Consider the following 21820-nt stretch of genomic DNA (forward strand, 5'->3'; position numbering starts at 1 on the left):
ATTCATCAGCAAGGCTTTTCACTTAGAACTCTGACATCTCTCTCAGATCAACCCACTGCACGCATCCGCTCTTCCCACTCTCCTCCTCTGAGTGGCTATCACCTCTTCCTGGACAATAGCATCCACGCAGGTCTCTGTGCCCTCACTCTGGTCTGCCTCCCCACAATCCATTCTCCGCACGGCAGCCAGATATTTCAAAAACCTAAGTCAGGTCATGTTGCTCTCTGGCTTAAAATCCATCGACTGTTCCCCACTGGCCTTTTTAAAAACAAGTCTCCTGATCCTGGACCAAAGACCTTGAGTGACGTGGGCCCACTGACCTCATCACCTCATCCTGTACCATTCTTCCTTTCTGGGATTACCCCCAGCCTAACTAGCAATCTCTCAACTCCTTCAACTTGTCACGGGTTTTCTTTCTTGGTGTCGTCCTTAAAGTTTCCTCTGCCTGTAAGCCTTTCTCCCACCTACCAACCTGCCTCCTGCCTCTGCCTAGAAAATTGCACATCCTTTAGTTGTTGTTTAGTCACTAAGTCATGTCTGACTCTTTTGCAACCCCATGGACTGTAGCCCACCAGGCTCCTCTGTCCATGGGATTTCCCAGGCAAGAATACTGGAGTGGGTTGCCATATCCTTTAGAGCTCAGACCAAATGTTACTGCCTTCATGATCCTCCAAGCTCAGCCAAGCCTTCATTATCTACTCTCCTAGCAACCTGGTTCTTTTCTTCCCATCACCCACACACCTAGCAAGTAATTAAAATAGGAAGTATATGGTTTCAATTAGACGATCCCCTTCACTAGATTGTAAGCACCTAATCATCAGGGATGCTGTCTGCTTTTATATCACCAGCACCCATCTAACACTGAGCATAGGACTTGGCACAAAATTTTACTCAACCCATAGTGGTTAAATAAATATGTGAATATTGTTATTTCTTGCCCAATTGAGTATTGTTTGTGATCACTGAGGGCCAAGCCAGCATCCAGCTTGCATACCACTGTAGTCTCTGCTTCCCGTTTGGTGCCTGGCCAAGGAGCAAGTCTGGTGTAGGGGTGGGCATGGCCTCACCTCAGGGACACCTGGACCTGCTGCCAAGTGCCAAGCCTGTGGCAGGCCCGGCTCAGTCATCTCTGCAGGAGAAGCCACAGCTGGTGAGGAAGATCCCCCTGGAGAAGGCTCCTGGGGGCTTTTGGAGCAGGAAAAGTGAAACAGGGCTGCCATTTTCCAGAGTCCTGCAGAATAGAGCATTAGTGAGAGCATTAGTACCACCAGGCCCCGATGGCTCAGCAGGTAAAGAATCTGCCTGCAGTGCAGGAGATGCAGGTTCAATCCCTGGGTCAGGAAGATCTTCTGGAGAAGAGAATGGCTACCCACTCCAGTATTGTTGCCTGGGAAATCCCATGGACAGAGGATCTTGGCGGGCCATGGTGCATGGGGTCACAAAGGGTCTGACATGACTGAGTGAGCACTAGTAGGGAGGACCCACTGTCACAGGACTGGTGCAAGCCAGCTTATTTTTATTTATTTATTTATTTTTTGACCATGCTGCCCAGCTTGTGGGGTCTTAGTTCCCTGACCAGGGATCAAACCTGTGCTTCCTGCATTGGAAGCTCAGAGTCTTAACCACTGGACTGCCAGAGAATTCCTGAGCCGGCTTAGAGGGTGTGCCAAGCACTGTGCTGAGAGTTTTACGGGCATTCTTTCATTTCATCCTTGAAAAACTCTGTGCAATATGTGATCTTTTACAGGGGAGAAAATTGAGGCATAACGAGATTAGGTAATTTTGTCAGGGTCATGTAGCCAGTCGGGTGGCAGTGCCATCTTGAACTCCAGTGTAGACACTTGTTCTCTGGACATAAAATAGACTCCTACTCACAGGGCCTTGGTGTCCCCAGGTGGACAGTGAAGAAGTTGGATAAGAGTGCCGTCAAGGGCCTTTCTTAGTGTTTCCATCTGGCGGCAACAGCTTGTTTTCCAGGGAGAAGTGGCTGAACTGAGTCCTTTTCAGAGCCAGTTGTCACCTCCCAGGTCTCATTGTTCTGTGCGGTCAGCCTGTCCCCGAGATCCCTGCCACGGTACCTTGCATGAACCTCAGCTCCACTCCTGCTGCGAGGAGTGGGGTTGATGGTCATCTGCTGCCCTGGCCCTGCACTCACAGTTCTGCCTGCCCGGCCCCCCTCCTTCCCACCCCCACACGCACAAGCTGATGGAGGTCTCCTCTTCCCTTGGCAAGCCACTTGTCCTGCCTCCATTCTCCCACTCGGGGTTGCTGGGCGGTTGTTAAGGCTCAGGGGAGCTGACTCTCTCCCACAGCTGGGTGGGCAGCGTCACATTTTACAGTCTCCTGGTAAGAATTGCTACCCTGCGTTTTGTGTGTCCTCCATGCCAGGACGTGTGCTGAATGCCGTCCTCGTGTCTCCACATGGAATTCTTGCCATCACACTGTCAGAGAGAGGCCATCCTTTCTACATGAGCAAACCAAACCTCAGGGAAATGACATTACAGAGCTCACCTCTAAAAAGTGGCCCCAAGCATGGGAGGGGGGAGGGAGTTTCAAGAGAGAGGGGACATATGTATACCTGTGGCTAATTCATGTTGATGTGTGGCAGAAACCAAACCAATATTGTAAAGCAATTACCCTTCAATTAAAAATAAGTTAAAAAAAGAAAGTGGCCTCAGTGGGGGTCCAAGACCAGTCATTTTCTGCCTATGCTGCTTTCCTGTCACTTCCTCTCCATGTGGGCTTTGGCCAGGGACCTGTCCTCCCCGAGCTTCAGTGTCCTCATGTGTGAAAGGAAGATGATGTGAGCACTCATCTCATAGGGTTGCCAAGAGGCTCAAAACACAAGCTGTGTAGACCTAGCACGGAGGAAGTGCTCCGTGTGTTGTAGCAATTACACGTGTGGTGGTTGTAGTTAGTGATGTAGCCTTATGCCTCTAAGCTGCGCCCACTGAGCTCTTCCAGCCAGCTCTTTTCCTCTGAACAGCCAGGAGACTAGGGTGTAAGAGCCAAGCCGCTTTGTGGCCAGGGAACGTGGTGGCTTTTCATCTCTCCACGGTCCCCTTCCCCAGCCCATCCCGTCTGCCCTCGGAGAGCTGGCTTTTGAGTCATGGCTCTGCCCAGGTGACGAGAATAATGAGGTGATCCACCTAGTAGGCGACTGAGCCGCTCATGCCTAATAAAAAAGACAAATTCCCGAGGCTAGCCAGCCAGTGCCTTTAAATAAAACTGAAATCCAGTGAAAGGAGAGATCTTCACAGTTGTTGAAATCATGGCCTCCTGCACCTGCAGAAGGGAATGTGTGGCAATCCCAGGTTGAAATCTAATGCGTGGCCTCCTAATCTCTTAGAACTGATTACTTTAATGAATTTTAAAGGTAGAGCTTTAATTAAAACAGGTCTTTGTGGACAGAAAGCATGCTATTTTGTGAGCTCGGTAAATATTGCCTTTTAAACTAATAAGTTCAGTTACCAGAAATACTACCACATATAAACAGTTGGTTTTTTTCATCCTGTGCTGTGGAAACATAACTAGATATTGAAGAGAGGCTGGCTGCATTTCAAAGTCTGGCATTTGGCTCTGCAAATAATAGCGACTTAAATGTACAGGACATCTTTCTCCTCTGGAGCACAAAGAACTTTCCAGGCATGATCTCATCCTGTCTTCAGACATTCCCCTCTGAGGCTGGACTGAGGAAGACAGTGTTCATGATGGCAGCATGGCCAGGCCTTTCTGACTCCCCTGAGACCCCTATTGCACCCCCACCCCACCCTGTACATTGCAGAGAAGGCAGAGACCACCCAAAGGGACACGACAATTTCTTCTCCCTTTCTCCTTACCCAGCTGGTAGGTACCATTCTCCTTTTGTTCAGAAGAAAAATAAATAATATGAGTACTCAGGCTGATGTTATGTGCCCGGCACTGGGCTAAGCATGAACGTACTATTTCATGTAACACTCAAAACAATCCTGGGACATAGGTACTAATACTATCCGCAAAGGTTCCTCCACTTCACTCACTAACAGCCTTGCTGTGGCCTGCCAGTCCCTCCTGCAGGTCCCTCTTAGCTCTCTGTTCTCATTCCCTCCCCTTTCTCCTTTGTCTGGTGGGATATCTGAGAGTCGAGGATAGACTAGAGCAGGAGGCCCCACATTGAGAAATTAGTTTGCCAGTATTTTTTTTAAAAAGAGACCCTCTCTTAGGCATCTTCTCTGTGCCAAATTTCATGCCAATCAATTTTACATTAACTATTTACCTTTCCCAGGAGCTCTGTGAGGAAGGTATCATTATTATACTCATCTTAGTAATGAGAAAACCAAGACTTAACAGAAGCTGAGATCTTCTCCCAAGACCATAGACTTGGTAAATGGCATGTCTTGGCCTTCAAACCAAACTGTCTGCCTCCAGAGGCTGCTCTATTTCCATTCAACTCACTGCCTCCCAAAGTCTAGAAATCTGTCTGCAAACATATACGGAGTTCTGCACCTTTTCCCATTGCACATCTCCCATTGGTCACATTCATTGTAACTTCCCCTAATAGCAGCATAATTTATAGGCTGAGAGGCAGTGTGCGTGGCTTGTGTCACCTGTCAATCACCTCTAATTATGTGACTCAGCCGTTGAGTGCTTCATTGTCAGAAAGCAGATCCTTTCTGTCAGTAGAGTTCTGTCTTCATTCAAGTAACCTCTAATTTGTGAGCCAACTATTCCCTTTGGATTATTTGGAGAAGGTATTAGTCATGTCATGGTCAGTTTCAGGAAACCCACTTATTTTTCTTTTGTCTTTTCTTATCTCCATATTTATTGTAATGACTTAGGGATTTGCATTCCTAATTGAAAATCAAAGAATGGAGGACTTGACCTTGGAGGATGTTGCAGAGACCCCTAGCACTCACCAATATTTATGTTCTACTCTTCTCAGGCATTTAGTTCAACTCTTGTTCCTAGGCTCCCCTGCAATAAGGTGTGGCCGTGTGACTATTCCACATAAAACAAATGTAAATGATGTGAATTTTGTCCAGAGTTAGCCCAGAACAACTCCAGGCAATCCTCAGTCCCTTTCCCATATCTCAGTCAGATTGATGGAGAGAACTCTAAGCATTGGGCTTCCCAGGTAGCTCAGTGGTAAAGAATCCACCTGCAATGCAGGAGACATGGAGTTCAATCCCTCGGTTGGGAAGATCCCCTGGAGAAGGAAATGGCAACCTACTCCAGTATTCTTGCTTGGAAAATCCCATGGACAGAGGAGCTTGGCTGGCTACAGTCCGTGAGGTCACAAAGAGTCAGACATAACTTCGTGGCTAAAACAACAAACAACAGCTCTGAGTATGAGAGGAGCCTGGACCCAGGATGACAGTGCAAGAGCTGCTTAACCAGGAATGCTTGCACTGGGTTATGGCTTGAATGGAAAACAACCCTTTTTTTGTTTTGCTACTGAATTTTGAGTTACAGAGGCTAGCTTTACTGACCTTAACTGATATAGAGGAAAGCAATAATTTCTGGATATCCAAAATACAGATGAAAGGAAGGACGTATAATAAGCCAAGAAAAGCAGAATCACTGATGAGGAGGAACCTGATATACAGTGAATGAATTACCTTCTTTCTCCATGTCCATATATCCTTTTTATTTCTCTCATCTCCCTCCTGCAAAGGAATCAGCACAACTTTGAATAAGATCATTTCCTCCCCATATAGAGCTGATTAAAAACAGTAGACACCAATGGATGAATGGCTTCTATGTATGTGCAAATCCATTGATCAACCTCAACATCTCACCAATTGGTGGAATATCCTAGATGGATATTGTTTGAGGAGGAGTCTAATGTGTGGAGGTCACTGCTGAGCAGAGAAAGGTCTTCTTTTCCTACCACCAGTCCTCATGGGTCTCTGGAGACCAGCTTGTCTTCCCAGTCCTTTCAGTGGTGACTCTGACCCATGAGAGTCAGCACAAGCAGAATCATCCCATTGAGGGAAGGGAGTTATGCATGTTCAATACCAGAAACCCTCATAGAGCCAGGACTTTGGGTGGGAATGCAAAGAATCTTCTATAGTTTTAACAGGTGACACAGGGACTCATTGTAACTTTTATCCACTGTGGAGAACTTTCTGTTAGATATGGAGGGGGTTTTTAGTAGACTGTATAGATGGAGACATGGAGGCCTCAGGGGTTGGGGTGGACATGACCTGTTCAACACCTCCTGGCTGGTCAGTACCAGCAGGAGAACTAGATTAAAGCTGACTGTTCCAGATCCTTTCAAAGCAGGCTTGGCTTTAATCATTTTATAAAAATGAGAAGTAATTTTAATGTAATAAATCTTTTATAGTATGGTAGGCTTGGAGGCATATCTTCTCCCCAACTCAGGGTAAGTTATGGAAATGTAACAGGGTGAGTCATCTCTTTGTGTGTATATGTTTATTTGAAAGTATCAGAATATTATAAATGAAGTGTTTTTCTGAAATATTAACTTGGAGATTTGCCTGAAATCATGTAGTTTTTGCCTCTGCTGTGTTATGTAAAAAAAAAAAATGGTTCCTTGATGAGTGACTAATAGCTATGTATCTGTTTATCATTATTCAGTCATTAAACATTTACAGAGCACTTGTTGGAGAGCTGGATTAGGTGTTCTTTTGGAGGGTTGTGTGGATATGTGGGCCAAAGACATGTCTTGCTCTGGGACACAAGCCCTTCAATCCTCAGGATCCCTCCCCTATATTCCCCCCACAGTAGACTTCCAGAAAGTCAGAGCAGCTCTGACCACAAAGAAAAGTTCTGCCTTTCCCGTGTCAGCACTACTTCATCCAGGATCCATCTTTTCAGCTTCATTCCCATAGTCTCCCCTGTTTCTTAGCCTCTTTTGCTTTATTTTTTAAAATGATTTTAATTTATTGTCATTACTTTTTGACCATGCTGTGCAGCTTACAGGATCTTAGTGCCCAGACCAGGGACTGAACCCAGGCCCTGGCAGTGAAAGCACCAAGTCCTAACCACTGGACCACCAGGGAATTCTCTAGCCTCTTCTGCTTTAAATGGTCTCTCTTGCTTTTTATTAAGCATTGAACTTTTTAATTATTCAAAAATGCCAGATTCTTTGTAGAAGACATATAAAATATAGACAAGAAAATTGAAAAAAAAATGGATTAACTCCACCAACCATAAGAAACCACTCAACATTTAGTGAACATGCTTTCAGTCTTTTTTCCTATGCATATAGAGTCACATGTGTTTTAAATTTATGCACGTGAAATTATATTTCAGACACTATAACTTGCCTTTTGATCAATCGTGAAAAGATTTCCATGACCACAAAAAATTCATTTTTACTTTTAGCGGCTGCATAACGTACTGTAAAGAGGAACTGTCATGTACTTAACCACATGTTGATGAATATTCAATTATTTCCAATTTTTCACTGTAATGAATAGTGTTTCTGTATTTATCCTTATATACACACACGTTGTTGTTTAGTCACTAAGTTGTGCCCAACTCTTTTGTGATCCCATGGGCTGTAGCCCACCAGGGTCCTCTGTCCATAGGATTTCCCAGGCAAGAATCCTGGAGTGGGTTGTCATTTCCTCCAGGGGATCTTCCTTACCCAAGGATCAAACCCATGTCTCCTACATTGGCAGGTGGATACTTTACCACTGAGCCACCAGGGAAGTCCTATATACACACATTTGTATGTTTATCTTATTATTTCCAAAGAATAAATTCCTAGAAATTGAATTTCTACATCAAGGGGTATATACTTTTTTGAGGTTTTTAATCCTTATCTGTTTAGCCTTTGAGTCTATGGGCATACCACCCTGAACCTGCCCGATCTTGTGTCTTTAGCTTTTGATCCATCTTTTCCTAAATATTGCCTCCCAGATTATTCCATTTTCACTTCAGAAACCTCAGACCAAGTATTGCCCCACCAACCAAGACCTTAGGTCGTACGGCCAGCCAGCTATTGTCAGAGCAGAATCTAAAACCTTAGTTTTCTGACCTAATTGACTTATAAACATTTGGGTTACTACTAAGGGACTTCCCTGGTGGCTCAGTGTTAAAGAATCTGCCTGCCAGTGCAGGAGATGTGGGTTCAATCCCTGGGTTGGGAAGATCCCCTGGAGAAGGAAATGGCAACCCACTCCAGTATTCTTGCCTGGGAAATCTCATGGACAGAGGAGCCTGGTGGGCTACAGTCCATGGGGTTGCAAAAGAGTTGGACATGACTGAGTGACTAAACAACAACAACAAGGGTTAACAATGGCCGCCACTAGCCCACTCTTTCTTGCCAATAGTGATCTGGCTGCTGCCTGGAAGGGAAATCTGGTTTGCAATGGGCCTCTGGCTTATCTTCACGTTTTTACTCATGTCCAAATGGAAATCACATTACTTAAAATACAAACATGATTTAATGATTTTTAAAATGTGTAGCTGTCTCCATTCTAATTGCCCATTAAGGCAAGGAGCACGACTATGCAATGATAGGAAAAAAAATGATATGCAGATAAATGTGAAGCTGAGAGGAAAGGGATGCAAGAGACGTAGCTTGGTCTAGTAGAGAAGAGCAAGAAACCATGGTTCTAAGTTTCACTCTGCCAGTAAGCCTCTGGGTCATTGAGAAATCATTTTGCAGAGGAGGTTGGACATTGATCTCTAGGCTTTCTGCCAGTTTTAGTAATCTAGGATTAAAAATCAACAGGTTTGAAGTTTACCCCTTTTCCCAGGTTTATAGAGATGGGGGTGTTTGAGAAGTCTAGTAATAGACCCTGGACCCAGGGCTTAAAGCTTGAATCAAATGGCTATGAATTTAATGAGCCTTAAAGCCCCTTTTTTCACTTTCACTTCACTTTCAAAGCCTGAACGTGACTAACTTAATGTATCTCATGGAATCTAAGATGCCATACTAGTAAGATGCTCTCTTATATACCACTAAGAAATGTTTTTTTAATGCTTACCATTAAACTATGAAACAATACTGTTTTATATATCAATTATAACTTACATCCTAATCTCAGATCTTAAGATTATCTGGCCTTCACACTCACAGACCCCTCTACGTTGTACAGAGGAAGAAAGCGTGGAGAAGTAACATGAGTAGCCCAAAGCCACAGAGATAGTGTGGGACTAGAGCCAAAAAGCAATAGAGAAAAGCACTTGCAGAATAGAGAAGTAAGGATGTCCAAAAGTCATTCCTCCATGAAAGCAGGGAAAACACTGGCAAATTTATCAAAATCAACTTGTTCACAACTTTTTCTAGAAATTAACCAAAGGCTTCCAAAATCCATGGAGAATTTTATTCAAGAAAAATAGCTGGACTTTGATAAGAATAGAAGACGTTGCTGTGTTTTAACTTTCCCTACTTACATCCTCCTCTCCCCAACTCAGTGGCAGCCTTGAAAACCAGTAGCCGAGGAGGAGAGCCAGTGTTAGAAGGAAAACAACAGAGCATCAAACTGTGCGAGGCAAAAACTAATAGAACTGCCAAGAGAAATAGATACATCTACTATTATAGTTGAAAACCTCAACATCCCTCTGTCAGAAATGGATGGGTCCAACAGACAGAAAATCAGTAAGAACAAAGTTGAACTGAACAATACCCATCAGTCAGCTGAATATAACTGATATCTCTAGACTACTTCTAACAACAGCAGAGTACACTTTCTTATCAAGCTACCATGGAATAGTCACCAAGATAGGCTACAGTTTGGGCCATAAAACACAACTTAACAAATTTAAAAGACCAAGGTCATACAATGTCTGCTTTCAGACAACAATGGAAAATGATAAGGAAGGAGGACTATGAACAACTCTAAGCCCACAGGTTTGATAACCTAGATGAACTAGACCAATTCCTAAAAAGACACAATTTGCCAAAACTCACACAAGAAGAAACAGACAACAGATATGCCTGTATCTAAAGAAACTGAATCAATAATATCCTTCCAAAATAGAAAGCATTTGTCCCAGATTGGGTTCACTGGTGAACTCTATCAATCATTTAAAAAAGAAATTATAGCAATTCTTTACAATCTCAGAGAATAGAAGCAGAGGGAATACATCTTAACTCATTCGAGGGCATCATTGCCCTAATATCAAAACCAGACAAGACATTACAAGAAAACTGCAGACAAATATTGCTCATGAACATGGGAAAATCCTCATCAAAATATTAGCAAATTGAATCCAACAATGTATAAAAAAGATTATATACCATGACTAATGGGATTTATCCCAGGTGTGCAAGGCTGATTCAACACTTGAAAATCAATGCCATCTATCTTATCAACAGACAAAGAAGAAAAAGTACCACATGATCATATCAATAAATGCAGAGAAAGCATTTGACAAATCCACACTGAACTCTTAATAAGCTGGAGTGGAACTTCTTCAACTTGATAGGTGAAAGTAATTATACAATTGTCCAGCCCAAAGAATATACAACACCAAGAATGAACCCTAATATAAACTATGAACTTTGAGTGATTAGGATGTGTTAATGTAGATTCATTAATTGTAACATATATACCACTCTGGTGGGAATGTTGATAATGAGGGTAGATATGCATGTGTGGAGCAGGGGATATATGAGAAATCTCTATACTTTTCCCTCACTTTTTCTGAAATTTTATTAAAAACTTTTAATAAAAACAATCTAGCTATATTCATTTTACAAGTGGGTCACCTTAATTAAAGAATCATTATAAGGGACAAAGAATGATACTATTTGTTGATAAAAAGAGTAGTTCATTAAGAAGATCCAATAATTATAAATATATACATAACTAATAATAGAGCCCCAAAATATAGAAGCCAAAAACTGACAGAAATGAAATAGAATAGATAGTTTTCCATAATATTTGAAGATTTAAATACCTCACTTTAAAAAATGGATAGAATAATGAGAAGATCAATAAAGAAATGTTATACACCAACAGACACTGTATCCAACAGCACCAGACTATACATTTTTCTGATGTGCACTTGGAACACTATCTAGGAGACATAGGCCATAAATTAGGCCACAAAACAAGTCTCAGTAAATTTTAAAATATTTAAATCCTGTAAAGTAATTTCTCCAACTCAACAGAAACTAGAAATCATTAAAATAGTATATCTGAAAATTTCACAAATATGTGGAAATTTAACAGCACACTCTTAAACAACCAATGGATCAAATGAAATCACAGGGAAATTATAAAATACTTTGAGGTAAATGAAAGTGAAAAGATATTATACCAAAACTTAAGGGATACAATGAAAGCAGTGCTCAGAGGGAAATTGATGACTATAAACACCTACATTACAAAAGAAGAAAGATCTCAAATCAATAACCTATATCTTTGCACCATAAAGGAAAAAAAGAGAAAACTAAATCCTACTGTAGTAGAAGGAAGGATTGAGCTTAGAGTAGAAAATTTTTAAAGTACATAAGAGAAAAACAATAGAATCAATAAAACCCAAAGTTGGTTCCTCAGGAAGATCAATAAAATTGGCAAACCTCTAGCTAGACTGGCCAAGAAACACAAAAAGAAGACTCAAATTATTAAAATCAGAAATGAAGTTGACATTGCTACAGACCTACAGAAATAAAAAATATTGTAAGATAGTACTGTGAACAATTGCATGCCAAAAAATTAGATATTCTAGATGAAATGGATAAAGTCCTAGAAATAAACTACCAAACCTGACTCAAGAAGAAATAGAAAATCTAAGTAGACTCATAACAAAAACTGAGATTAAATCAGTAATCAAAAACCTCTCCACAAAGAAAAACCTAGAACCAGATGAATTCTACAAAATATTTTAAAACATGTTAACACAAATTCTTCTGAAACTCTTCCAAAATATGTAATTTTGGAGGGATTATTCCCTAATTTATTCTTTGAAACCAGCATTCTCCTATCAAGGCCAGACAAAGACCTCACAAGCAAAGAAAACTACAGATCAATATCCATTACAAATATAGATGTAAAAATCATCAACAAATTACTAGCAACCAAATCCAGCAGTATATTAAGGGAACTCTAAACCATGAGCAATTGAGATTTGTCTAAAGAATGCAAGGAGTTCGACATTAAGGAAAAGAACAGTCAATGTATATTAGTCTACTAGGACTGCCTTAACAGAATGCCACAGCCTGGGTGGCTTAACAGAAATTTATTTTCTCAGATATAGAGGCTGAAAGTCCAAGATCAAGGTACTGGTTGATTTCTAGTGAGTCTTCTCCCTTGCTTCCTTCTTGCTGTGTCTTCACATGGCACTTCCTCTGTGCTCATGCACTCTTAGTGTCCCTTCCTCTTCTTGTAGGCATACCAGTCCTATAGGATTAACACCCTATCCTTATTACTTTGTTTAATCTGATTACCTCCTTAAAGGCCCTATCTTCAAATACAGTCACATTAAGGGTTTGGGTTTCAACATAAGCTTTTTTTTTTTGAGGGGGACACAATTCAGTTCATAATTTAATATACCATACTAACAGAATGAAGAGGGAGAAAACTCATATGATTATCTCAACTGATGCAGACATTTGATAAAATTAGATTTCCCTATTTATGATAAGAATATTCAACAAATTAGAAATAGATGGGCACTTCCTCAACATGATATAGTGCATTTATGAAAAACTCACAATGAACATCATATTTAATGGTGAAAGACTGAAAACTCTCTCTGTAAGATCAGGAACAAGACATGCAACTTGCTTTCCCCAATTCTATTCAATATTGTACAGGAAGTCCTAGCCAGAGCAATTAAGCAAGAAAAATAAAGAAAAGATATCCAAATTGAAATGAAGTAGAACTACTCTATTTTCAGATGACATGATCATATATATAGAAATTCCATGATATTATATATAGAATTCCTAGAGCATCCACAAAAACTATTAGTGCTAATAAACAAGCTCAGAAATTTTTCAGGATATAAGTTCAACATAAAGTGATCAATTGTAACTTTATATGCTAGTAATAAACTATTCATAAAGGAATTTAAAGTAAACAGTTTCATTCATAATAGCAAGAAATTTAACCAAGATGGTACAAGACTTATACACTGAAAATTACAAACATTGCTGAAAGAAATTAGAGTTAAATAAATGGAAAATACCCTGTGTACATGAACTTGAAGATTTAATATTATCACTATCTAATACTCCCTAAATTGATCTAAAGATTCAGTGCAATTCACAATAGCCAAAAGTCAATATCACAATAGCCCCCTTCAGTTCAGTCACTCAATCGTGTCCGACTCTTTGCGACCCCATGGACCACCACATGCCAGACTTCCTATCCATCACCAACTCCCAATGCTTGCTCAAACTCATGTCCATAGAGTCAGACGTCAAATACCCCCATCCCCTTATTTTTACATAAATGGAAAAGTTGATCCTAAAATTCATATAAAATTTCAAGGGACTCTGAGTAGCCAAAAACAGTTTTAAAGAAGCAAAACAAATCTGAAGGAGTGTCTCCATCCATTCAGGCTGCTATAACAAAATACCATAGACTGATTGGCTTATATACATCAGAAATGTATTTCTCACAGTTTTGAAGGCTAGGAAGTCCAAGAATGTAGCACAACAGATTTGTCATCTGGTGAGGACCTGCTTTCTGGTTCATATATGGCTATCTTCCCAGTGTGTCCTCATATAGCAGCAGAGACAAGGGAGCTCTACAGGGTTTCTTTTATATGGGCACTAATCTCATTTATGAAACCTCTGCTCTCATGAGCTGATCACCTTCTAAAGACTTCACATCCAAGCACCATCACCCTAGAGGTTAGGATGTCATCATGTGATTTTGGAAAGATACAAGTATTCAGTCAATAGCAAGGAGTCACACGTCCCTGTTTTGAAACTTGACCAAAAAGATACAGTAATTTTTAACAGTGTTAGTAGGAGCTTTCCTGGTGGTCTAGTGGTAGACCACTAGTCTACCTGCCAATGCAGGGGACATGGGTTCAATCCCCAGTCCAGGAAGATTCCACATGCCACAGAGCAACTAAGCCCATGTGCCACAACTACTGAATCCTACACTCTAGAGCCCGCAAGCTGCAAGTACTGAGTCCATGTGCTACAACTACTGAAGCCTGCATACCTAGAGCTGTGCTCCACAAGCGAGATCACTGAAATAAGAAGCCTGTGCACCACAATGAAGAGTAGCCCCACTCCCTCGCCACAACTAGAGAAAGCCGGGGCAGAGCAATAAAGACCCAGCACAGCCAAAACTATTAAAAGAAAAAAAATTGTCGATAAAGGAATAAGGATAGATACATAGATTAATGGAATAGAACAGAGTCTAGAAATAAATCCATATATCTAAGGTCAATTGATTTTTCACAGGGATGCCAAGATCATTCAATGGGAAAATGACAGCCTTTTAACAAGTGATCCTGGGGAAACTGGATATGTATATGTATTAATAAAAGAGAGAAGTTGGATTCTTACCTCATATCATATGCAAAGATTAGCACAAAGAGGATCAAAGACCTAAATATAAGAACTAAAATTATGAGACGCTTAAAATGAAGCATAGGGGAAGCCTTCATAAAAATGGATTTGGGAGTGACTTCTTATATATGACACCAAAAGCACAGGCAACAAAAGAAAAAATAGATAAGCTGAACTTCATCAAAATTAAAGACTTTTGTGCATCAAAGAAATACTATGAACAGAGTAAAAAGGCAACCCACAATGTCAGAGAAAATATTTGCAAATCAAATATTTTATAAGGGAATAATATCCTGAAGCTCCAGTACTTTGGCTACCTGATGCAAACAGCTGACTCATTGAAAAAGACTGTGATGCTGGGAGAGATCAAAGGCAGAAGAGGCGACAGCGGATGAGATGGTTGGATGGCATCACCGATTCAATGGACATGAACTTGGGCAAACTCTGGGAGATGGTGAGGGACAGGGAAGCCTGGAGTGCTGCAGTCCATGGGATCACAAAGAGTCAGACATGACTTAGCGACTGAACAACAGCAATATCCTAATTAAAAAAAAAAACTCATACAGCTCAATAACAACAACAAAAGAACTAAAAAATTGGCAAGGACTTGAATGTACATTTCTCCAAAGAAGATATAAAAGTGGGTGACAAATATATAACAGATACTCGTTACCCAGGTTCAATCCCTGGGTCAGGAAGGTCCCCTGAAGAAGGGAATGGCTACCCACTCCAGTATTCTTGCCTGGAGAATCCCATGGACAGAGGAGCCTGGCAGGCTACAGTTCATGGGGTTGCAAAGAGTCAGACATGACTGAGCAACTAACACTTCATTGTCACTTTTATTCTGGAGAAGGGAATGTCTACCCACTCCAGTATTCTTGCCTGGAACATTCCATGGACAGAGGAGCCTGGTGGGCTATATTAGGGAAATGCAAATCAAAACCATAATGAGATACTGCTTCACACCAATTAGGTTGTGCATGTGTGTGCATTAGCTATTGTCATATCCAATTGTTTGCGACCCTATGGACTGTAGCCCACTAGGCTCTTCTGTCCATGGGATTCTCCAGACAAGAATACTGGAGTGGGTTGCCATGCCCTCCTCCAGGGGATCTTCCCAACCCAGGGATCGAACTGTGTCTCTTACATCTCCTGCATTGGCAGGCAGGTTCTTTACCACTAGTGCCACCTGGGAAGCCAAGTGACTAGGCGGAGATGAAAATTAGCACTTCTCAATCTAGGATGTGCTTTGGAAACACCTGGGCATCCTGTTAAAATGCAGATTCTGATGTAGTAGGTTTGGGGTGAGGCTTGAGATTCTGCTTTAAAAAAAAAAATTAGCCATGCCACACAGCATGTGGGATCTTAGTTTCTGGACCAGAGATTGAACCTCCATCCCCTGCATTTTAGGGGGACACAGCTCTAGGGGGCAAAATCTTAACAACTGGACCACCAGGCAAGTCCTGAGATTGTGCATTTTTAATAAGCTCCCAGGTAACACTGATGTTGCTGATCTCTGAAGAATATACTTGGAGAAAGAAGGCTGTAAAGGAATGACTGTTCACCTTGCTTGTCAGTAAAAACCTTCATTTAGCAGTTTTTTGAAGAAACAACTTTACTAGAAAGTCATAGAGGCATGGTTTGTTGGGAATAAGGCTTTGAATAAAGTTGGGTGTGTTTTTGTGTAAAATAACAAACACTATTTAGTATGTGCCAATCACAATGCTAAAGCATCTCATTGATTATCCCTTTTCAGTCCTTTGAACAATTCCATGAGGAAGTCACTTGTCTTTTAGACTGAGTGGCTTATAAACAAGAGAAATTTGTTTCTCACAGTTCTCTAGTCAGGGAAATCAAAGATCAAGTTGCTGGCAGATTCAGGGTCTGGTGAGGGCATACTTTCTGGTTCATAAATGGCCAGCTTCTTGTGGTGTCTTCACATGGTGGAAGGAAATAGGGAGCTCTCTGGGTCTCTTTTGTAAGAGCACTAGTCCCGATCAAGAAGGCTCTATTCTTAAGACCTAATCACCACCCGAAGGCCCCACCTCCTAACATCATCACACTGGGAATTAAGTTTCAACATATGAATTTTAGGGGCACACATTCAGTCTATAGCAGTACTATTATAGCTGAGGGACTGAGCACAGTGAGGTGAAGTGATTTGTCTATCTTTATATGTAGAACATGGCAGAGCCGGGAATTGTACACAGACAGTTGGACACCAGAGCCCTTTAACCAGGGCACTACCCCAAACTTGCATATCAGTGTCTACCTAGAACTCATACACTTCCCAATGGCAAAGTATCATTTATGTGTTTATCTGTTTATTCTTCCCTACCTCTTATACATAAAATCATATAAAAATGTCTTTTAGAAAATGATAGAAAAACATGCTTTGAGTGAATGCTTATTCTGTGCAGGTCTGACCAGGACCTATAACATAAAATCATCTCATTTAACTTAATTCTCACAACAGTCTTTTCAGATAGTTATTATAACCCCCGGTTTATATGCAATGACAGTAGGCTTTGCATAGCTTAAGGAACGTGTTCAAGATCACTAAGCTAGCACATGGTAGGAGAACCAGGGTGGAAACCCAGGTCCCCAGGCCTATCTGTCTGTACTTCTTTTCATCTAACAGACTGCTTTTGCAATGATCTTCATAGACCTTGGTTTTGTACTACTCAATGAACACTTTTTGGCTTTGGGCCACCTAAGCTCTGTAGTCAAGGTTAGTATTTACCATTTACGCTACCTCTTTCAGGCCAGGTAGTTTCAGAGTGGTTCTTTTTTGTTTTGTTTTGTTTTGTTTTCATCTTACTTTATATGACTTCAAACTTTAATAAATAGGGTGAAGGAGAGGGAATGTAACTGCTGCTATTAATAATTTTATATTAGGCTATAGCCAATTAATGATGTGATCATTTCAGTTGAAGAGCAAAGGGACTGAGCCATATATATACATGTATCCATTCTCTCCCAACACCTCCCCCTCCCAGTCCAGGCTCAGAGTGGTTCTTTAAACTATCCCAACCTCATCAGTTCCCAAGGCCAGATATCCTGGTTATCAAACTTTGGCTATAATCCTGTTCTCAAGGATCCTGCTACACAGCAAATTTTCATTGTGTGTGGCTGTGGTTATGGTGAGAGGTGATGGGGTGGTGGTGGAGGCTGGTTAAACATAAACACCCATCAGCCATATTTGGGGCTTTTAAACTTGATAAGCCTCCACATTCTCTACACATTTTCTCAGTGGATTTGAGAATAGTTATTTTAAATGGTTGTTTTAAAAAAGTACATCTTGAACTTCACAGTGAAGTCTGAGAAGTCAAAGCAACTACATGCCACAGTGGAATTAGATGTGCTAGATAATGGGTGGACTTGTACTCAAACTTGAGCAAAATGTTCTCATTGGGTTTTTTTAACCATTGTCAAGATGAAATGAGTTATCTTATATGAGACAGTTTAAATTCAGAGAAAAGTATACAGTTCTAGAAGAGACATACCCATATACCACATCCAGTATTAACAAATGTTAACATTTTGCTTCAAGTTTTTTCATTTTTTTAAATAAAATTATATTACAGAAATTTCCAGTTGTAAGGTGGTTGAATAAAATATTCTAGTTGGGGTAAATAGACCCCTGGGAATACAGAGGTACTCTATATCTATTTCCATATCCTCTCCTTATATATTCTCTCCTGAAATTGATCAGCCTGAGTAAAGATAGTAGAAGGTTTAATAAACTTGCCCACTGATAGATCATTAAACATAATTTTTTATGAAATATGACTAAGTGATTAGGGCATATGATTCAAAAGGAGTTCAGGGAATTGAGTGACTTTGCTATACCAAACTCCTTTTAATACTTGTTTAACATGTGAAAAAAGTCTCCTAGCCCTCCCACATACAAAAATGTGAAAGAGGGATAGAATTGATGCTGAACCTTGTCTAATTCTGTCAGAAAGTAGTATCAGTTAAGAGATACCTAAGTTAAAGGAGAACCTATCCTCATCCAATGCATTCAGAAATGAATTTGCAATAAAATTTTATTTTTAGGTTTAATAAATTTAATGGCTTAATAAATATTAAGCATTTTTATTTAACATTATAAATAAAGTAATTAATGATTAATGATTATTTAATAACATATTTAATAGTTAATAATTATTTAAGAAAATATTTAATAATATTTAATAAAATAATTAAACATTTTATATTCTTTTTAAAATTGTGTAATAGTGGTAATTATGATGCAGTTCAGAAGAAAGGCATATAGAACTTTGTGTCAATAGAAAATTTTTAAATTTAATTTCAATTTACATATGTATTTTGATGTGACTTAACTATAGACATTCCAGTATAAAAATATATTAGTATAAAAATACTGGGGGTATGGAATGGATATATGAGGTCAAAGAAAAATAGGAACTGTGTATATTTAAAGAGATAATGCTTCAACAGTTTTTATTTTATTCACAATCTGGGGAAAATTATATTCCTTGTACCTCCTTACACATATGAAAAAAAGAGTCAACATTAAAATGTGCAAAGATTTGAAGACCACTGAAGTAAAGATTTTATTGCCTCATTCTTTCAGAAATCATCTTAAATTAACCAGTATGAAAAGAAATCAGTATACACTCTGTAACCTACAACAAAAATGTATGAAGAAGGGGTGCCAAATATAACACATGCAGGTATGTATACAGGTATGAAAGATACCAGGTGAGGTTAGGTGGGACAGTAAAATTCAGTTGAAGCTGGCAGAAATGATACATTGAACATTCTCTGATCAAAATGAACTATATGTAGAAAAATTAGATAACAGTAACAAGAAAACACTATCACTTGAAAAATTATGAATACTATATGAATTTTAAGATCAGTAGGTCATGGAGAAGGAAATGGCAACCTACTCCAGTATTCTTGCCTGGGAAATTCCATGGACAGAGGAGCTTGGCGGGCTACAGTCCATGGGATTGCAAAAGAGTCAGACATGACTTAGCAACTAAACAACAACAGTCATACTTCCAAGGAATTTATAATTCAGTGGGGAAGAGAAGGTGTATGTGTAAATAATTAGAATTCCACAGTGAGAGTGATAGGTGCCCTTAAGGTATTTGTAGAAGTGGGTTGTAGATCTTGCTTCTTCCAGTGTCCTCACCTTAGGTCTACTGATTGAGAACTGGCACTTTAGCGGTGTACCTGGCTGATTCATATATGCCCATTAAATATGAGAAGTACAGTTGTAGATTTCTGAAAAGAAGAAAATTTCTTCTCATTGGCAGAATCAGAGAAATCTTCTTGAAGGAAGAGGAGAATAGAGCCTTGAAATGTTAAACTGATGTTAAATTTTCAGTCTTGAGTGGAATGAATAAAGTAGCTTGTACCCTTCAGTAACTTAATAAATCTTTATTATTAATTAGTTACCTTCTTTTTTGGTTTTATTTTTTTAAGGAGTCTTATTGTGTGACATGCTGACATGGCCAAATATCAGAAATGACCGTAAAGAAACTGGCAAAGCCCTTGGCCAGTTTCCATTAGAATGGCTCTTTATTTTCTTAGCCAAAATAAAATCATGGTCTTTAGTGGATTCTCAGTAGCCTTCCAATTACTCCACTCAAGAGGAGAGGGACAAAAATTGGACTTTGGAGAAGTTTCTTATGTAATGTCGTGGATTTCAGGTCTTGGTTCAGTTCTCGTAAATATTACAATGCCATTCTAACTGCTTTGATTCCCATGATGATATTGTTATCAAGATCTCTGATTCCTCTAATTCTGGTATTTTCTCATTATGTGAAACCTTGAATGTTATACTTTAATGTACCTAATTTTTAGTCACCTGAGTTTGTAGACATGAACATTACTAAAGTAATACAAAAAAGAAGAAAACAATGAAAAAGAAGGAAAAAATCATCTTAGAAAAATATTCAAGTATTGGCACTAAAGACAACTGTCAGAAAGTGCCATGGAATATTGCTAGTCTAGAGCTTCGCTCTTGTCTGTCTCAGAAACCAAGACAAATGAGGTATTACTTGCATGCTTCCATGGTTCTGTGGAACAAAAAGTGGTAAAAAAGCAGATTGTTGCACACAATTTTTGAGGAAGCTTCCAATGTCATTAAGGAAGAATATACAAATGCAAATCAAGTAGTGTTTGCCAAAGTTGATTGTGATCAGCACGCTGATATAGCCCAGAGATACAGGATAAGCAAATGCACAACCTTCAAATCGTTGCATAATGGGATGATGATGAAGAGAGGATACAGGGGTAGTGATAAGTGAAAGAACTTGTAGATTACATCAGGCAACAAAAAAGTGACCCCTTCAAGAACTTCATGACTTAGCAGAAATCACCACTCTTGTCCACAGCAAAAGAAATATCATTGGATATTTTGAGCAGAAGGATTCAGAAAACTATAGAGTTTTTGAAAGAGTAGCAAATATTTTGCATGATGATTGTGCCTTCCTAGCTAGCTGCATTTGGGGTTGTTTCAAAACCAGAAAGATTCAATGGAGACAACATAATTTACAAACCATCAGGGCTTTCTGCTCCAAATATGTTGTACTTGGAATCTATGACAAATTTTGATGAGACTTACAATTAGATTCAAGATAAATGTGTTCCTCTTGTCTGAGAAATAGCATTTGAAAATGGAGTGAGATTGACAGAAGAAGGACTGCCTTTTCTCATATGGTTCCACTGTGTGAAAGAAGATACAGAAAGTTTAGAAATGTTCCAAAATGAAGTAGGCCAACAATTAATAAGTGAAAAATGTACAATAAATTTTTACATTCTGATGGTGACACTGTGATAGCTATTGACAGCTTTAGGCATATGCGTGTGTTTGCAGACTTCAGTGATGTAGTAATTCCTGAAAAACTCAAGCAGTTCATATTTGACTCACATTCTGGATAACTACACAGAGAATTCCATCATGGTCCTGACCCAACTGATACAGCCCCAGGATAGGAAGTCCAAGATGTAGTAAGCAGTCCGCCTGAGAGCTCCTTCCAAAGCACCCAATGAATATAAGTGTACTTTATTGAGGGATGGAGATGAGCTTTAAAAACTTAGAAGTTTTTTTAATTATTTTTTTTAATTGAAGGATAATTGCTTTACAGAATTTTGCTGTTTTCTGTCAAACCTCAACATGAATCAGCCATAGGTATACATATATCCCCTCCCTCTTGAACCTCCCTCCCATCTCTCTCCTGATTCTCTACCCCTCTAGGTTGACATAGCCCCTGTTTGAGTTTTCTGAGACATACAACAAATTCCCATTGGCCATCTATTTTACATATGGTAATGTAAATATCCATGTTACTTTTTCCATACATCTCACCTTCAATTTTTATTTTGAATAAAATGAAAGAAGAT

General features: G+C 39.7%; 1 pseudogene; it reads left to right on the plus strand.

Annotated features, from left to right (window-relative positions):
* Positions 1–1057: 1057 nt before the first annotated feature.
* LOC110151398 (endoplasmic reticulum resident protein 44 pseudogene) lies at positions 1058–21509 on the plus strand (annotated as a pseudogene).
* Positions 21510–21820: the final 311 nt, after the last annotated feature.

This window comes from Odocoileus virginianus, unplaced genomic scaffold (genome assembly GCF_023699985.2).
Source record: "Odocoileus virginianus isolate 20LAN1187 ecotype Illinois unplaced genomic scaffold, Ovbor_1.2 Unplaced_Contig_1, whole genome shotgun sequence".
Classification (NCBI taxonomy): Eukaryota; Metazoa; Chordata; class Mammalia; order Artiodactyla; family Cervidae; genus Odocoileus; species Odocoileus virginianus.